The sequence below is a fragment of the Peromyscus leucopus genome, chromosome 1 (genome assembly GCF_004664715.2).
Source record: "Peromyscus leucopus breed LL Stock chromosome 1, UCI_PerLeu_2.1, whole genome shotgun sequence".
NCBI lineage: Eukaryota > Metazoa > Chordata > Mammalia > Rodentia > Cricetidae > Peromyscus > Peromyscus leucopus.
This window is the reverse complement of record NC_051063.1, coordinates 17,665,047-17,683,683: the sequence shown is the minus strand read 5'-3', so window position 1 is coordinate 17,683,683 and position 18,637 is coordinate 17,665,047. Positions and strand designations below refer to the sequence as shown.

The 18,637-nt window shown below is 46.0% G+C and overlaps 1 protein-coding gene across 4 annotated transcripts in view; it reads right to left on the bottom strand.

The window, feature by feature from the left end:
* Apba1 (amyloid beta precursor protein binding family A member 1) overlaps positions 1-18,637 on the bottom strand; it is a 210,200-nt gene that overhangs the window by 55,722 nt on the left and 135,841 nt on the right. The window lies entirely within an intron of this gene.

Sequence of the window (18,637 nt, the reverse complement as noted above, 5' to 3'; positions counted from 1 at the left end):
CAAATGAAAATGCGTTTTCTATCAGAGGGTAAGTTCTGAGCACACACATGGCTGTCAGTCCCCACGGCTCTCCAGTCATTCTGGACGAGGCTGTCACCCTTGCCTGCATATCATGCACTCCCGCAAGATGAGGTCAGTACTCTGGACACAACACTAGGCTCCAGGACTCCTGGAAGTGCTTTCACATACACTGTAATCAAGCACTTGGTCATGCAATCCTTTCCAGCCCAAACAACATCCTCTTCCTCTAGTTTTCTACATGGGATTTCAGAGGTGTACTCCCTACACAGGGCAGGCCATGGCACACGCCCTAGTTCTTCAGACAACGTTGTTTTGAGACTGTGCGGGCTTCTGACTCTCAGTGTTCCCAGATGGCACTCCTGTTTATGCTGAGCTTACTGGCTTATCTGCCTTATTCCTTCCCCCGAATCAGTACATACTGTTTCCCCACCTGTCTGAGTTGCTTTATATTAACCTCATTCCACTTTAGAATTATTTAAAAAAAAAACAAATATATGATGAGATTTTGTTTCTCCAGTGTACGTTCATGCTTCTGAAATTTGAAGCCGATTAAGAAGTACATAATTATCCACTCTATAGTATAATTCAAACAATATTATCAATGCACATTTGTATTTCCTTAATGTGGTGAAGTAGCAGAGTCAGTCGAGGCATTGAATGAGCATAATTATGCCATTAAGATGATAATAGCTTGGGCTTAATGAAGTGTTTTATATACATATTCATAATGGATTCAATTAATACTGGCGGAAATCTGGGGAGAACTGCTAGTTAACCTACTCTAACCATTCTGTTCTATTTTCCCACAGACAACTTCAGCTCCCATCCTAAGCTCATAAACCTGTGTGGCAGCTGCCAGGACCCCAGGGAGCCGTGCTTGGCAGTGCTCAGCTCAGAGGGTGATTCCACGGGAGCAACACAAAAAATTCCTTTTTTTTTTTTTTTTTTGGTAGGGGTGGGGCACCCTCACAAGAGCTCTAAGCTTCTGGGGCCAAGTTCTGAAGGCAAAAGATGAACCAGTTAATTATAAAGCAACCATCAGTGTAAGGGTAAACCAACCCCACCTGATAAAGCTGTATGCATTGACAGGGTAGCCAGCTCCAAATAGCCTCACTTGATGTATTTGAAAAGCATTAAACTGGACAACTGAGAAAGCTTTTCGTCCACCTCCCTTTCCAGTCTATTCGCTCCTTGATGGACCCCTCATGCCTTCCCAGACACTTGCCTAGGCTCTGGGAGCCAAGTCCAGGCACTTTTAATTCATATTAAGAAAAGCAACTGAACTGAGCATAACCAAGCCAGGTGTGGTGGCACACACCTGTAATCCTGGCACTTGAGAAGCTGAGACAGGAAGGCCAGAGGGTTTGAGAATGCCCTGGACTATATGGTGAGTTCAAGGCTGGCCTGGAAGGTATAGGTATAGAAAATCCTGTCTCAAACCAGAACAGACGAAGGAGGAGACACAGCTACACTCACAATTTATAGTAGTACAACATCTGCTGGAAACGCAACAGCTGCCATGTTCAAAGGGCCTACTGTGTGCCCAGCACCATGCAGGGACACAGTTCTCATTTTCCAGCCAGCCAGTTACTTGTGTCCAAGGCACCAAAGGCCATTGATATGTGCCAGCCCTCAGCAGCAAAAGATGCCACTGCCTGGAATGGGGATGGATGCTGGGTCCAGACAACTCATCCATCAGAACACAGACAATCAATTCAGCACTCACGAGGAGACACAGCAACAAGCACACCTTTCCCAGGTCCTGGCTCAGTGCAAAGCGGCCTCTGCTCTCTAAGCCACCGTTAACTAGCAAGCTCATTCCCCTCTACCCTGGGTAGCGCCCTCTCCACACCTATTCCCTGCTTATCAAGGGAAAGGCAGACCACAGCTTACAGTCTAACTGGGCCTGGAGCAGAGGACTGAAGCCAGGCAGCAAGCCCTGGTGCAGCCCCAGGGGCACATACCTCTTCTTCGTGTCCTTCAAACTGGTACATCCAAAAGTTCTCCATCCTTCCAAGTCCTGTTTGGGCAACGGGTCAGGCCTGGGAGCATCCACTTGTGAGCTGAGGTGAACTCCTGATCTCGGTGCCGCTTGGTGGACAGTTTTGGTGGTATTAGGTGCCCTCGTCAATAATGCAACTGGTAATAGGAGATGTGACCACCTCCAGCATGTCTGACCCTCCACATTAACCCTTCAGTGCTGGGTGGCCAGGACCGTCTCTAGTCATTGGCACAGCATCATCAGCTGATATTTCTGAGAAGAATCTGGCTCATCCTTGCTGTCAGCAGCACCTACTATTTCTGGGGGAAATAAACTCAGCACAGAGGTGCTACCAGAGACTTTCACACACCCCAAACTCAGCTATGTTTATAGAACCTGTGAAGAATCATCCAGCTCTGGCAGAGGAAGGGGAGGGAGGTGACTGAAAATGTTCTCTTGGACTTTGATCTGAACGCACCTGGGTGCGTGGGAGCGAGATTAGGGAACTCCTATCAGCTGCTGCCTGGGCCCCAATAGCCCAGGCCATAGCCCAGGCTGGGCCCCCATAGCCCAGGCTGGACCCCCATAGCCCAGGCTGGGCCCCCATAGCCCAGGCTGGGCCCCCATAGCACAGGCTGGGCCCTCATAGCCCAGGCTGGGCCCCCATAGCACAGGCTGCTGAAGCACACCCCCCCACACACTAACGCCATGCTCTGTCCCTGTGCTCTAACAACCTCCCTATGTGCTGCAGGTGAGAAGGGGTTCTGACAAACCAGAAAAGAGCTGCCCCATGGTCAGCACAGTTTGGACCAGAACAACAAATGATCCCAAATCGGTCTCAAGAACAACTGTATCCACCGTGCCAGAGCCAACAAGAATAAGGACCCAACGCAGCTGGGCAGAACTGACCCGGAGAGAACACAGGGAAGCTGAGGTAGTGGGGTGGCTGCAGATGGGAGGCCTCCGGAGTTCTTATGCTCTCACTGATTGATGAATCCAGGGTGGCAGGGAGGGACCTGTGTGCACAAAATCCCTTACCCTTCAGGGAGCATCAGCTTCCTACTCACCAAGTCCTCTGTCAGGCCTGTTCGCAGGGCTCCCTCTGAGGCTACCTGTCTAGTGAATGACTGTGGACAGGGCTAAAGGTTGAACAACAAAACACACAGGACCGGAAGCAATCCATAGCTGGAAAACCTGCCATTCCAACTAGCAGTTTCCTATGTGTGGTCAAGCTCTGTGGCCAGTGGGAGGCAGGATCACAGAGACCGCATCTCTGGACCTGCCCATCTCTCTCATCACCATTCTTGTGAGTCTGATTGAGTCTCGCTGGTAATCAGAGTGTGCCCGCCATCGTCTTGGTCAGCGGCCTGCAATCCCTGTAGCTATTAGCCAGCATTCCAGAAGGAGAGCCTTTTGCAGGACAGCGCTCAGCATGCTCCTAAATGACTGAGGTAGACATTTATCCACACTTTTTGTTTCTGCTCTCCATTACTTCTCTTAAAGGGAGAAATCTTTGGGTGTTGACGAACTCTCTCTGGCTCTGGGTGAAGCCACTATCCCTTGACCACTCCTGAAGCGACTTGGGTTTTGATTTTGAAGCCACCAGAGCAAGGCTATGGAAGTCACCGCTGCCACGGGAAGCTTGTCACCTTCTTAGGTATTAGCCAGAGATGAGCAGCTCACCCATGAATTAAGTTAGCAGACAAACAGAACACTCAAAATCAAAACCCAAGCCTTGTGTGATGTAGGAAGCATCTGCACGCAGCATCCTTTTAGAGTGATGGAACTTGAACCTCTTCCCCTGGCTGTTTTCATTCTTCCTCCCTTTAATGTTCATTCTGTACCCGAAACCTACTTAATTATTCATCACCACCTTCTCCAGGCTACATCAATTATGGATCACACCTGTGATGGAAAACTTCGCTAGTAGCAAGATGGTGCTGAGATGGGAGCTTCAGGAACAGGAACCCCACACCACACTGGAGGGAAGGAGCACAGTGCGGGGACAACAGCTGCCCTCAAGGCCAGCTCACCCTGTAGGCCTCCCACCCTGCAGGCCTCTTCCAACCCCAGCAATTCCCCTGATCTCCACACTCCCCAGCCATCTCTGCATCTTGGCCCAGAGAGAAACAATCGTCCTACAACACATTGGGTCAAGTGGGACTGAGCAGGGATGAAGGATACAGCCTAGTGGAGCAGGTACTTCGTTCCCACAGTTAAGGGAGACCACCAGCATAGAGACTGAATGCTTAGCCATACCTCATGAGTCTTTACAGCAGAATCTTTGGACACTGGCAGCCCCTTAAGATTGAAAATAAATTCAGCCTAAGAGCATGCCATGGATGTGTTTGTCCTTTAGGACAACCCTCCCCCTTTTAAAATTTCTACAGTGACCCTTCACCCTTCGTTCTCGGGTGTAACTCCCTGCTCCAGCCCTGTGCTGGCTCACACACACTTTGGCTTTATCCTCCACCAGTCACTTTGGGACCTGTATATTTTCGTTCTCACAGCCACAAGGTGGAACCACCACCTAGGAACTGGAAACTGATAAGGGCAGAGGCAGAAGACACCCTTCGGTTTTCAGGCCAGCTGCTCTTTGCTGACATAATGACGGATACCAAATATGGGAGACTTTTCAGATGCCTCCAAAGGTCCCTCCCTCCTGGAAGTCAAACCCTTGTTTAATCCTCTCCCTGGGAAGGTCATGTGGGTCAGATATCGGCCTAAACAATGAACTAAAATGACAGTGGTGCAATGTCACTCACTGATTGGGTTTCCAAGGACTGTGGCTGCCATCTTGCCATCAGACTCTGGAGCCTCCTTGTCTTGCATACTTTAAGGGTAAGAAGGAACCTATGGGGCAAAGAACTGAGAATGCCCCAGCCAAGATCAAGATGGGAAAGTGAGGCTGTTCGCCAGCTGGCTTTGAAGAGCTGAATCCTACCCACAGCATGGGAGCTTGGGAGGAGAGCTTTTCCCAGGAAAGCTCTACAATGGTAACAGCCCTTGATGCCCGTTTGCAGCCTCATAGAGGCTCCTCAGTTCGAAACAGATATGCAGGCTGCTTTATGCTGCTGAATTTTGGGATGATCTGTTATGTGGCAATAGATCAGGTCAGAAAATAATGAAACAAATGTAAACAAAACAAAAATCAAACCCAAACCAACACCAATATAATGAATCAATAAAACAAAGAGTTGGTTCTTTGAAAAGATAAATAATATTGACAAACCCTTAGCTAAATTAACCAAAAGAGAGAAGACCCAAATTAATAGAATTGGAGGGGACAAGAGAAATGGCTTTGTGGGTAAAAGCACTTGCTATGGAAGCAAGCAGACCTGCTTTTAAATCCCACCACTCACTGAAAAGCCAGGCATGGCCTCATGTACCTGTAACCTCAGCACTGCGTGGTTCCCAGGTGGATCCCAGGCCAGGAGGTTAAACCAGAGCTTGAGATTCAGCTTTGCCGAAAAATAAGCTAGAGGGCAATGTAAAGGAAGACACCAGATATTATCCTCTGGCCTTTCCATGCATATGCATCAGTATGCACACACATGTACATGTGGGCACATACCACAGACAAATACATATACATGCATAACACACACACACACATACACACACACACACACACACACACACACACACACACACATGAGGTAAATAAAACTGGAGATTAAAAGGAGACATTACAATAGATACCAATGAGATCCAGAAAATCAATACCTTAAAAACATATACTCGACTAAGTTGAAAAACATGAAAGAAATGGATGAATTTCTAGGCTTACCAAAGTTAAACCAGATGAGATAAATAACTTAAACAGATCTATAACAAATAATGAAAATTAAAGCAGTCATAAGAATCTTTTCAACTGAAAGAATCCCATGTCCAGAGAGATTCATCATTCTAGCAGACCTTCAAAAAACAGTAAGTCTCAAATTATTTTGTTAAAACAGACAATGAAAGGATGCTTCCAAATTCTTTTTATGAAGCAATTGCTATCCTGATACTCAAAGAAGATAAAGACAACAAAAAAGAAAATTACAGACCAGATTATAGATGTTTCCCTGATGAAGAAAGGCATAAAAAACCCCACCCTAATAAATACATGCAAACTGAATTCAAGAACACTTCAAAAGATCATATGTCATAATCAGGTTGACTTCATTTCAGGATTCAGGAATGGTTCAATACACATAAATCAATAAGTTTAATTCAGCATATAAATTGACCCAAATACAGAAACCACGTGATTATCTCAGTAGACCAAGAAAGGTTTTGACAAAAATCCAACATCCCTTCATAATAAAATCCCCATAGATTCTAGGGCTAAAGGAAACATATCTTTATATAATAAAGTCTCATTATATATAATAAACTGTGGTGGTTTGAAAGAATATGGCCCCCAGAGGGAATGGCACTGTTATGAGGGGTGGCCTTGTTGGTGGAAGTGTGTCACTGTGGGGGTGGGCTTTGAGGTTTCTTTTGCTTAAGCTTCCCTCAGTGTGACAGTCAACTTCCTGTTGTCTGCAAGATGTAGGACTCTCAGCTATTCCTCCAGCATCACATCTGCCTGCATGCTGTCATGCTCCCCATCATGATGATAATGGACTGAACTTCTGAAACTGTAAGCAGGCCACCCCAATTAAATGTTTTCTTTATAAGATTTGCTGTGGTCATGGTGTCTCTTCACAGCAACAAAAATTAACTGAGACACAAACCTATAGCCAACACTATGCTAAATGGAGAAAATTCAAAGCATTTTCCAGTAAGGTAAGGAACAACACAAGGGTGTTCACTCTCTTCACTCTTATTTAATACAGTACTTGAAATAGTAGCTAGGGCAATAAGACAAGGAAATAAAACTGATACAAACAGGGAGGGAAGAAACCATAGCATCCCTGTTTGCAGATGGTATGAGTTTATACATAAAATATGCTAAAGATTCTACTAGGAAAATGGAATTATAGGAAAATGGATGGAAATGGAAAAATTATGCTGATAATGGTAGCTCAGGCCCAGAGATTCAAGCGGCATGTATTCTATTTCATACACAGATTCTAGCTATGAACTTCCAGAGTAGCATGTTTAAACTGGAATGCCCGTGAAGGCTGAGAAGCTAGACAGGCTCCACTAGAGATAAAAAAGGAAACTGTATGGTAGTGAAGTGACCTACAAACTAAAGTCATTTGGGAAGAGGGCCCTGCAACTGAGGAAATGTCTCCATCAGACTGACCTGTAAGCAAGTCTGTGCAACATTTTCTTGATTAATGAGTGATGTGGGAGGGACCAGCCCAACGTGGATAGTGTCACCTCTGGGCAAGTACAAAAAAGCAAGCAGAGAGAGCCACGGAGAGCAAGCCAGCAGGCAGTGTTCTTCCACGGACTCGCTTTGACACATACACACACACACACACACACACACACACACACACACACACACACACCGGCCTCCCTGCTGCAAGTTTCTTTTGGTTGTGATGTTTATCACAGCAATAGAAACTAAACTAAGGCAGGAGGCTAGAAGACCCCATGCGAAATGACAGTAGGGGGTAGACAGAGGGATGGTGGTGGAAAGGGTTAAGTGGGAATGGGGGTAGAAGGAGAGGAAGAGGAGAGAGGAGGGGAGGGGTTAACCAAACCAAGGATGTCATGAAGAGTCTCTATGGAAACTTAACATTTTGTAAATATAGTTAAAAAGAAAATACCCTACATGGGTGGATAATGCTCTTTCTGGAAGCCTAATCTTATTAATCAGAAATCTTAGTACCAAGTGAGGCTATCTCCCTATGTGATATTGGTCAGGGAGACTCTGTAGCAGCAGTTCTCAACTTGTGGGTCATGACCCCTTTGGGGGTCACATATCAGACTTCCTGCATATCAGATATTTATAGTATACTTCATAACAGTAGCAGAATTACTATGAAGTAGCAACAAAATAATTTTATGGTTGAAGTTCACCACAACATGAGGACATATCTTAAAGGGATGCAGCATTAGGAAGACTGAGAATCACTCAGCTAGAGGCTCCCAAAACGTTATAGCCTACTCTAAATGCATTTGCTGCACACCAGAACTAGACCCTAAGATCCTATTGCTAAAGACACTTCACACTTGGAGTGTAGGACATTGAGAAATCAAACTGGGTCTGAGCTTGAAGGTTTCTCACTGCTGGGTAGCATTCATAGTGCCAGCATGCAAACTTCTGGGAGAAAAGTCATCAATCAAAATCATCTATCCGTGGATCCCACAAGTCACAATAACAACCTCCCTGGCAAGATTGCCCCAAAGCGCAATAGTGGCATGACTATAATGGGGTAACCAATAGCCGTCTGATTAGATCTGAGGCCTGCTCCACAGGAGGGACTCATGACTGTCACTAGGAACCTGGTCAAGAACGATGGCTGGGAGGTCATAGGCTCCAGGGGAGAACCTACTACTGTTGTTTTGTATCTGGACAAGGTGTCAAACTGCTTTCTAAACACACATGTTTTTCTCTATTGATCAATGCTACGCTCAACCTTTTATCAGAGAAACTTCTTTTTGTAATAGGCTTCGGTTAGCCTTTCTTCTCTACTGCTGTGATAAGATACCATGACCAAGACAACTCTTTTATAAAAGAGTTTATTTGGGGCTTATGGTTTCAGAGGGTTAGAGTTCATGACCATCATGGTGGGGAGCACAGCAACAGGCAGGCAGGTGTGACATTGGAGCAGTAGCTGAGAGCCTACACCTTGATCCACAAACACAAAGGCAAGACTAAGAAACTGGGAATGGTATGAGGCTTTTGAAACCTCAGAGCACCATAGAAACCATTTCTTTTATAAGATGACTTGCTCCTGGTGTTTTATCGTGACAACAGAAAAGTAACTAAGACAGGAGATGGTATCAGGAAGTGGGATATTACTGTGTCAGGCCTGACCATGCTTTCGAGACAGGGTTTCTCTGCGTAGCTTTGTGCCTTTCCTGAATCACTGGTAGCCAGCTGCTCAACTCACAGAGATCGCCTGGCTCTGCTCCTGAGTGCTGGGATTAAAGGCGTGCGCCACCACCGCCCGGCTTCTTGTTTTTGTTTTTAGAGGAATGTGGAAGACCTTTTTAGGACTTTGGACTAGGAAAGCAGTTGAATGCTGTTAAGTGGGGCTTAACAGGACATCCTAGTAGGAGCTTGGAATACAATAGTGCTGAACGACATGCGGACTATGGAGGCTCAGCTCAAGAGGTATCAGAGGGGAACAATATCAGCGACTGAGTGAGAGGTCATTCTTAGGATACTTTGGCAAAGAATGGGACTGCGTTCTGCCCTTAGAATCTACCTGAGGCAAAATGAAAAGTATTGGGTTAATTTCCTCAGTGGAGGAGATTTCAGGACAACATAATATTGACTCTGTCCTGTGGTTACTAGTAATCAATCTTCTGCAGGTTTATAATGAAAAAAGGCAAGCAAGGCAAAAAGAAGTATGAAATGTACAGTTTGAGATGAAAAAGAACACCAAAAAATTTAATATTGGAGCTAAGGCTTGTGCAGAAAGAGATGAGGCGATTAAAGAAAGACCTGTTCAAAAATGGAATAAAGAGTGGGGGCCCTCAGGGCAAGACCCTACCTAGCCAAGCTTCCCACTTGTAAAAGGAAAAGCCTGAGGAATGCTCTACTCCTAAAAAGGAACAACAAAGGGAAGCTGCTACAACTCTTATTCAAGGGGGCCCAGGCTCCACTCTACCTGGTCCCCCAAACTGCCCAGTATTATCCTTGTGGCTTTGGTCATGAAGGAGACAGAAGTTAGATAAAGGGTGTGTGGAACCTTCCTCCGAGGTTAAGGAGAGCTGCTGAGGCCAGGCATGTGGCAGCGGAGTCCCTGTACGGAAGCCCCGAGAGGCCATTGCTTGAATCTGGGAAAGCGAAGCCTGGATTGCATTGGAGACTCCTTGATGTTGGAGATGCCAGAGCTGTGAGACATCTGCCAACAAGAGCTGCAGACAGGGAGTGGAGCAGCCCAAGAAGTGTGTTGCTGTTAGCAAAGCCCGAAGGACAGAACCATCCGGGCTCTTTGACAATAGACGTGGAGGTACAGGACAGTTGACGTAAAGACTCAAACCCATTCAAGGGGCAGAGCATGAGTGACAGTGGAGTGCTTGGCCCCAAATGAGACCTCTATAACACCCCCTTTGAAGCTCAGGGAATACTGCAGAAGACTGGGCAGAAAGAACGTGAGAGCCAGAGGTTAGGGACAGTGCCATGGAACACTGGCTTCTGGGTGTGACATAGCTCACATGACAGGACTCAGGAACTCTCCAAAGATCATGGCTGCCTGCACATGATCTGCTCACAACTGGGCCCTTCACTATGTCCCCATGCATGAGGGAAGGACTCGCGAGGTCCCTGTGTTCTCTGAGGGCCTCTGCGCAGTTAATGGGGGCTAGGGGAGGGAGTCATTGTCTTCAGAGATGTAACCATTGATAAAGTGCCTATGTTCTGGTAAATGACTCCCTTACTCATACTCATACAAGCAGCCATAGTTAAACTCAGTGGGTCAAAAAAAAAAAAAAAAAAAAAAAGATGTCAAAGTAAGAGTGGGCATTTTGGGAAAAAGAAATTTAGAGGGAAAGATGAGAGAGGATAATGGGAGGGTAAAAATCATCCAAACATGGTGCATGTAATTATCAGTGAATTTAAAAATGATAAAAAATCAAAAGATTTTAAAAAGGAAAGGCAGTGAGCCACACTGCCTTTGGCTGGGCCATATTTCTTATGCAGGCAATATCCTGTATGCCCAAGCATTCAATTAGATACAAGATGGCTGTCTGAGTGGCAGGTTTCCTTCCTCTTCTGAGGTCTGCTTGATGGAAGAAATAAACTGGAACCCATTTCTGTTGTCTTTGTGGCAGATCCTTTGCTTCCGTGGTTACACTCTGTCCAAGCCTTGGGGGTGTTGGAGCTATAGGATCTGTCTGTCCTTTTTATCTAAACAGATTGAACCCTGGACGATAACAAAGACTGAGCTGGGATATGTACTCTTTCATAGCAAGTCAGTGGACCGACCTCAGCCAAGGATGCTCACTTGGGGTTTAGCCCTCTTCAGATATAAACGTAAGGAGAAATGGAGCCACCACAAGGCCATTCTTCCCCTCCTGCAAGAACACCACAGCACATCCCAGCAAGGAACTGACCCACTTGGGGTAATCAGACGCTGACAGAACACATCTTCATCCTAAACTCTGTCTGCTTGACTTTGGACCCCATCTCAACTCCACCCATCCCTTGCTATCTGATCCTGGAAATACTGTGGCTGGCCAGAGCATCATGAGCAGGTGGAGATGCACAGAAGGAAGCCCTCAGTTCCGAGCACCTCGAAGGAATCCTGCACAGAAACGAAATCCATGGCAGCGATACAGTTCTTTTGACTTGTCCTCCTAGGCTTGACAGCACAGCAGCAAGGTCAACAGGGTAAGATGCTGCTAATGAGTCTTAATTAATTAGCATGTGCATTTGACCTTGGCTGACAGTCTCCTAGCAACAGTTAAGAGAAAAAGCAAAATCCTTGAAGGCCGGATGCTGAATTCAGGGCAGGGAGCAGGGTAACATCAAGAAATTTAAGACCCAGATGAACCCAGGGTACTCTCCACTGCTTCCTTGCATCAGCTTTCTGAAATGAAAAATTAAAGTAGGCTCCGGAGTCCAGGTGATCAGGGCAGACACTAACATTAGGCCTTTACTTCCCAGAATGTTGGTACTGCCCCCTTTCGGCGAGAAGGTGGCTGGTTTCTGACTCTGACTAAGCAGTGTTAACACTGAAACAACCTCCTATCTCAAAAATGTTTTGTGCACTGGTCTCTGGAAGGAGAACAAGATGTCAATATAAAATAATTGTTACCTAAATGGGGTGGGGCAAGTTCTGTTTTCACTGACTAGCAGGTTAGTTTGATTTAATTAGAACAGTCTCCTGGATAAAAAAGGCTGGTGGGTTGTTGCTTCAAGCAGAAGCTGGGAACCAGGGTCATTGAAGAGAGGGACCAGGACAAGTGTTGTGGTGAGGATCTGCATGTTGGGGGACAGCAGATAGAAACCCTGGTGCAGAGAAGGTGAGGGGAAGCACTGAGGCCAAGTTCACTAAGTCAGCTTGCCAGTGACTCACCCTAAATAGTGAGCCTTAACTTCCTGAAGGAGCCAGTGCACTATGGCGATATTTTAATTGTACTGAAATGTGATTTTATTTGTATGTTAATAAATAAAGTTGCCTAGGGGTCAGAGCTAACAGCAAGCCATAGCAGAAACTGGGCAGTGGTGGTGCATGCCTTTAATCCCAGCACTTGGGAGGCAGAGCTAGGCAGATCTCTGTGTGTTCAAGGATAAAGCCAGCATGGAGACACATAGAAGACCTGGAGGTCTGTACAGACAGGCAGTGACGAGGAGGTCATGTGGTTGGGTTTATAACCAATGAGAAGGCAGAATAGAAAGTCTATAAAAAAGACAAAACAGACAGGAAGTAGGTCTCTTGCTGAAGAGGACAACAGCAGCAGTGAAGGGTAAGGTTTTTAGCTCTGACCTCTTGGGCTTTCATCTCTGCATTGGCTCTGTGTTTCTTATTTAATAAGACTGTTCATCTACAACGCACCATACGCACAATCCTTACAGCACATTTCCAGAGAGGGCTCGACATTGGCAAACATCTTACAGTTACTGAGAAACTTCTTCTGCACTAAGAGCACGATGCCAACTACGCTTACAATAAGAGGAAATTTCGATGATCCCATTTATGGACCATTCATGCTTCATGATTTTGCAGGATTGCATGGCCCTGGGATTTAACCAGGGTACACATACAGCTACTTGCTGTGGATATCACTCTATATAAATAAAACACTGATGGCCAGTGACCAGGCAGGAAGTATAGGCGGGACAAAGAGAGAGGAGAATTGGGGAAACAGGAAGAAGGAGGAGAGACACTGCAGCCACCGCCAGGAGAAGCAGCATGTAAAGATGCCGGTAAGCCACCAGCCATGTGGCAAGGTATAGATTTATAGAAATGGGTTAATTTAAGATAAAAGAACAGTTAGCAAGAAGCCTGCCACGGCCATACAGTTTATAAGTAATATAAGTGTCTGAGTGGTTATTTTATATGTGGATTGTGGGACTGCGGGGCTTGGTGGAAGCTGGAGAGAAGCCCTCCAGCAACAGCTACTATTCTCCTGCAGTGGCCTCTTCTTCCCAGTCCACTTATCACACATACTACTGAAGGTGAAATGTTGGAGAGGATGACACACATATTCTAAAGAGTCCTGGGCAGTTTCTTGAACCCCCACTTCCTGAGCGAGCCTGTCACATTCCTGAACTGTGGCCCTGTATGCTAACTCCAGGGACAAAATTTTCTCAGCCCAAACTGGCCATCTGTTTTATTGTTTTCCCCAGGGTTTCACATATATATTGTCTGGTGAGACAATTCACAGAGAAAGATTCCTCTTGGGGGTGGGGTCAGGTGAAGGGAAGTTGAAGTCTATGTTTATGTTTTTTTTAAAAACAATCTTCCCCATAACTTAAAAAAAAATATTCCATGGAGCATGGAGTAGCTAGAATACTTGACTCAGACAGATTCTGCTCCAGCGATTCCAATACGGCAGTGGTTTGAGGTCAGTAGGCAGATCGCTTTCAGGCACCAGGGTTTGCCTAGCACTGAACAGACAGGTGAAATTTGAGAGATGAGCTAAGATAATGGAAGGTAACACAGCGAGTCTAAGAGACGTGAACAAAGCAAACATTCTCCATCCCCTTATGTTCTTTTCATGGTTGAAATGAATCATTTGCTCTCCAAACAGGAGTGCAAGGTCAAGTCTTTTCATTTTGAAGATGTAACAGTTAAGACTATTACATCTTTAAAGAAAATTACCTTGGTCACACCGGGTCCTCATGGTTCACAGAAAAAACAGCTCCTCTTTTGCTGTTGCTATTGACAACTGAGTTTTGAGACACAGAGCACCACTCCATGCTGGGATGTGACACTTCACTGTGCATCTGAAGGTGCAGCATGGGCTGGTGAACGCTGCCACTGTGGTGCTTTCACCCTGGTAAAAGGCAGCTCTCAAAAACATTTCATCCTTGAAGCGAAGGCTCTGAACTCCCATAATGAGTCACGTCCCTGGAGAAACCAGCGCACTGCACTTGGGCCCAGCATGCATCACTCCCACTGTAGTTACTGTTCTTACAGTGTCCTTCCCCACCAGTATTCGGGGGCTTCCAAATTCTAAACACACTTGGGAGTCCATGGCTTTTAAACACTCCAGGTTCTTTACTGTCCACTAGTGTTCTGTGGGTAGCAATCCCTCCCCTCGATCTAATTGTCGTAGTTCCTTATTCTTACATTTGTAATGCCAGCCAAACAGAAGTGTGCATGCTCAATGCAAACACTGCCTGAGACAGTGCACCCATCTTACCACAGGTCAACAGCCAGCAAAGAAGTCCTTCCCTTCCTATAAATTGAACACAAAACACACAGAAGCATTTGCCCTTCGCTATTTTTGTTCAAGAAAACAGGGCAATGAGATAATCTCTTTGTTCAGTGAACCATCTCCATATAAATCCGCAAATAGTTTTCAAAGTCACATCATACTGTACAGCTTGGGGCAAAACTCAAATTCTTTTTCACGCTGCTCCTCACTTGATGGCTCCATTTCCAATTCTTCTGCAACTTTCTTCTACATTTACTTTCATGTTCAGAGGTAATGTATTTATATGGCCTCACTTTCATTTTCAGATTTAGACATTACTTCTTGGATTCAACTCCAAGTACTAAAGTCTACGCCCTTTCTACTGCACATTTCTGGTTCACTGATGTTCAGTGTTTGCATTCTGAAGACTGCGCCTATGATCTTCCCAGCTCAGCTGCACGCATACACTACTGCATTTCTGACTCACACAACTGTTTTCAGAAAGGCCAATAACCAAAGGAAATTGGAACTGTTCGAATTGTTTTTGTGATTAGTGTTCTATGGGTTGATTGACAACATATGCCAATCCATCTTCAAATCACCTCTACTTCTGCTAATCCATCAGGACCTCTCTTCATCAGGATCTCTACTTTCTTCTTTCTGGGGCCTCCCATTGGGGTCCGAGAGGCTCTGGGTTGGGGGCTGCCTTGGCTTTCTGCATAGTAGCCATCCAGTGCCTCTTCTTCATCCACCTGAGGGGGTCCCCTCCTATTTTTCCTGTGGTAGAGTCCCCCCCCCTTTTATTTGTGTTTTTGTTTAGGGCGACAATGACATGCCTCCCTTACTTCCAGAAGCCACACAGCTGCAGGAAAGGATCACTTGGCTGCACACACTAGAGATACCCAGAGGTCTAATGTCTCCTGTGATGACCTGTTGGCCAACCCTTCATTCCCAACCATGTTCTCATGTTCCTGTTATCTGAAGCACGGGATGTTTCAAGTTCCCGAGCCTTTCTGAGGTGTCTATGTTCAAATCCTCAGAAATCTTGGTAGAAAGGAGAAAGCAGAAACCTCCCCAGTGAATTACACAGTACTGATCAGGCCATGCAGTAGGAACATACCAACCCCCCATTTCCTGTGGCCTCAACTCAGGTTGCCTCCATGTCTCACTGGGGTCACCAGGGAATCCTGCTCACTCTGGGGAAGCAGGACCTAGCTGTACTTGGGGCCATACCACTCTTACCATCTGGCTTCTGGGTTCGCTACAATTGAAGCAAGAAGCGTGGTTTCTGCTGCTCCTGCCTGGAAGTAATACACTTCCCAATGCACATGTCACTGGCCTTGCCTCCTAGGAATTTCCAGGGATGACGAATTTCCCTTTCAAGCCTCTCTAACTTGAAAAGGAACTGGAAATCCGGCTCAGCATGAAAATGTCCAGTATTACCAATGAATTCAACAACAGTTTATTATCCTCACCTTCTGCTGCTTCTTTTCTGATTTTTATTGCCTTACTATCATTTTAATGAAGTTTTAGGAGAGAGTAGAGGTGAGCAGCTAGCAGTCTGCACCACCATTCAGAGTAGCTCAGATCTCCTAGCATGCACATGCACTGTGCTGGCTGATGTCAAAACAGTTGTCCCTGAATGGCTGTGCTGCCTGGAGAGAGAGAGGCCAGTGAACAGCGAACTTTTCAGAACACATCATTCACTATCAGTATTTTTCAAGGAGAGGTTGGAAGAAAGTTCTCAAACATACCTAGAAGATAGAAAGTCCTTACTAGACCAAAAGCACATGTCTTACTGTCAGGTCTTTGGAAAATAATTGCTTTCTCTTGGTGCTGAGCATCTGTCATTTCAGTAAGGAGAACATGTGGTCGTGGATAACGGATCTCCGTTTCTCATTCTGTCTACTGCACCAGCAAACAATGCTTGCTTGTTCTATGTGTGCAATGTTGGGGCTACAGGGGAGTGGGCAGGCCTGTCCAAAGCAAACTTAACTGTTAGCCATCACCTCTGCCAACTGGTAACATGGCTGTTCTCACCCTCCACCTGGTCCTTTGCACTTTCTGATTTCGCTTTTTTTTTTTAAAACACACGGTGGCCTTTGGAATAAGAATTTCAGGGCCCTCTGTTTCTGCAGACCATAACCACAGTGGTACACTCTTTCACTGAAGAAAGTCTCAAGTCTACAGCTCCTAAATGGGTCCCTCTCTTTGAATCAGTGGTTCTCAATCTTTCATACAGTTGAGATCCCAGGGAGAATTTACGAATCAAACAAACAAACACACCAGACCAGGAGGCCCTGCCTCAGGCACTGGGCTTCCAGAAGAAGGGTAGAGATCTGCATTCTTAAGAAGACTCTTGCAGACTGCAGACCACAGTATTTTTTAACGGTGCCTTTCCATTTTCTATGACAGCATGTGTGGAATGAGATTTCAGTAAATACTTTTCTGAAGCTGAGGTGAGGTGGAACAATACCATCAAAGGGAAGCAAATGAAGATCTTCCCTATAAATATAGCATGGCAGATGAAATATGACCCACGGATCCAACAGCTTAAGGATGATGGGGGCATGTTTTATGGCATAGGTTTTGAGCTTTGCTTTCTGTTAACCCTTCATACCCCGGCAAGCCCTACTCACCGATTCCTTAGCATCAAGATAAATTTCTGATGGTATGGGGTCCTAAGTATCATTCAAGATTTTATAATAAATTTTGTTTCGAGTGAAACATTACACAAGAGGCTTAAAGCGTCCTCCTAGTTCAAAAGAACAAAAGCTGTCCTGGCCCCGCCACTCTCCTGGGGGCTCAGAGTGAAGCTCCGGGGTCAAATGGTTAGTAGGTCATCTCAAGGGGCCAATGCAGCTAAGGATGCTGATGGAGGAGGCCAGCGTTCGGACCAGATAAAATGAAATTGAATTTAACCTCCTGGCCCTTCTCCATCCTCAAGCTCCATTTTAAAATGAAATTGCTTAGAAATTACAGGAGAGTACAGAAAAGCGAGAGTTAGAGAAAAAAAAAAGCACTTTTATAGCAAGGTAGAGGGGCAAAGGTTAGGCTTCTTGATTTATTTTCAACAGACTGTGACACCTGAGCTTGGCACGGTCTCCAATTTCACAAATGGCAAATAAAGCTGTGGACAGAGGCGGCCCCAGCTTTGCCTGCAGCTCTTCCCAGAGAGGCACATCTGGTTTTAAATAGAAAACATGCCTTCTGTGAAGTGACCAAAGCTTACTGGGGGCTACTGAAGTCACAGGGTATGTGGGTGTGCATTGGGGAGGGCGGGGTGCTGCAGAGCACCTGGCGGGGCACAGGGATTTCCACTGAAGAGGCCACAGTGGCCGTCCAAATCTTTAGGATGTGGTGTCATGGCAAAGGTTCTCGGATTGGGGCCCAGGGTCCAGAGGATAGCCGTGGACCCTGTTAGTTGGGATGACATTGAACCCTGCCATCCTAGAAAATAAACGTTGAGAAATCTCAGAACCGCCTTTGACTGATGCTTCGGCCTACTGCAAAGAACCTTGTCTTGACTCTCTGATGCCTTGTTCACTCATGACAGGGCTGGATACAGACCCTCCATGGTGCCATTCTTTGCCTTTTACGTGTGGTTAGTTGAACTGCTGATTAATCAAAAGAAAAAAAAAAAAAAAGACTTTGGTGGAGGTACTCTCCTCTCCCCGGTGCCCATACACACCCGAGGTCAGGCTGGTCTCCGTTAAAACTTGATTCAGACGCCCACCTGTGCTAGGCCACCGTTCCAATCCCATTTCCACACACCTTGTTCTTTTTCTCACATGGGCTACTCCTTCATCTCAGGACCCTTGAAGACCTTGTACTTACAGGATGGATGGTGTTTTTGCAAAATCCCCTCCAACTAATGCAGACTTGATACAAATTCTGGGACCCTAGTTCCGACTTTCTCAATGAGCACCAGGAGGAGAGTGTGGGGGTGGGCATGGGCCCAAGAATGTAACTCTCAGCAAACCCTCTGGGTACCATCTGCAAAGCACAGGGATGCCTTGTGAGTCTGATAAGTGGGATCCACTCTTAATGCCCTTCTGCTGGCGCCGCACTGGGTGAAACTACTATGGGGAGGTGCATAGTGCCCCCACAGACCATTTACCAACAAAATCATTTCTCAAAGACTTGCAAGGCCACAGAGCTTCAAGTCTCCCCTCCCAAGGGCCTGGAGTCCAGCCAGCCCGAACCTGTACA